Source organism: Arachis stenosperma, chromosome 6 (assembly GCF_014773155.1).
Source record: "Arachis stenosperma cultivar V10309 chromosome 6, arast.V10309.gnm1.PFL2, whole genome shotgun sequence".
Lineage (NCBI taxonomy): Eukaryota > Viridiplantae > Streptophyta > Magnoliopsida > Fabales > Fabaceae > Arachis > Arachis stenosperma.
Window position 1 is genome coordinate 37,464,062 of NC_080382.1, and position 1,017 is coordinate 37,465,078.

The 1,017-nt window shown below is 39.6% G+C and overlaps 1 non-coding gene across 1 annotated transcript; it reads right to left on the minus strand.

The window, feature by feature from the left end:
- Positions 1–450: 450 nt before the first annotated feature.
- Positions 451–554, minus strand: LOC130937567 (small nucleolar RNA R71). Its single transcript, XR_009068781.1, has one exon. It is a non-coding gene; the product is annotated as a small nucleolar RNA R71 (small nucleolar RNA).
- Between the last annotated feature and the right edge of the window lie 463 nt (positions 555–1,017).

Below are 1,017 nucleotides of genomic sequence, written 5' to 3' on the forward strand. Positions count from 1 at the left end.
TTACAACAATCCAGAAGACCCCTTCTAGAAATTTTCGAACAAGAGAAAGAGATGGCAGACGAAAATAATAATAATAATGCAAGGAGAATGCTTGGTGACTTCACAAAGCCAACATCCAAGTTTGATGGAAGAAGCATCTCCATTCCTGCCATTGAAGCCAATAACTTTGAGCTTAAGCCTCAACTAGTTGCTTTAATGCAACAAAACTGCAAGTTTTATGGACTTCCATCTGAAGATCCCTATCAGTTTTTAACTGAGTTCTTGCAGATCTGTGAGACTGTAAAGACAAATGGAGTTGATCCTGAAGTCTACAGACTCATGCTTTTCCCTTTTGCTGTAAGAGACAGAGCTAGAGTATGGTTGGATTCACAACCCAAGGATAGCCTGGACTCATGGGATAAGCTTGTCACTGCATTCTTAGATAAATTCTTTCCTCCTCAAAAGCTGAGCAAGCTGAGAGTGGATGTTCAAACCTTCAAACAAAAAGATGGTGAATCCCTCTATGAAGCTTGGGAAAGATACAAGTAGTTGACCAAAAGATGTCCATCTGACATGTTTTCAGAATGGACCATATTAGATATATTCTATTATGGTCTCTCTGAATTTTCGAAAATGTCATTGGATCATTCTGCAGGTGGATCTATTCACCTGAAGAAAACGCCTGAAGAGGCTCAGGAACTCATTGACATGGTTGCAAATAACCAGTTCATGTACACTTCTGAGAGGAATTCCGTGAACAATGGGGTACCTCAGAAGAAAGAAGTTCTTGAAATTGATGCTCTGAATGCCATACTGGCTCAGAACAAAATGTTGACTCAACAGGTCAACATAATCTCTCAAAATCTGAATGGATTGCAACATGCATCCAACAGTACTAGAGAGGCAGCTTCTGAAGAAGCTTATGATCCTGAAAACCCTGCCATGGCAGAGGTTAATTACTTAGGTGAACCTTATGGAAACACCTATAACTCATCATGGAGAAATCATCCAAATTTCTCATGGAAGGATCAACAAAAA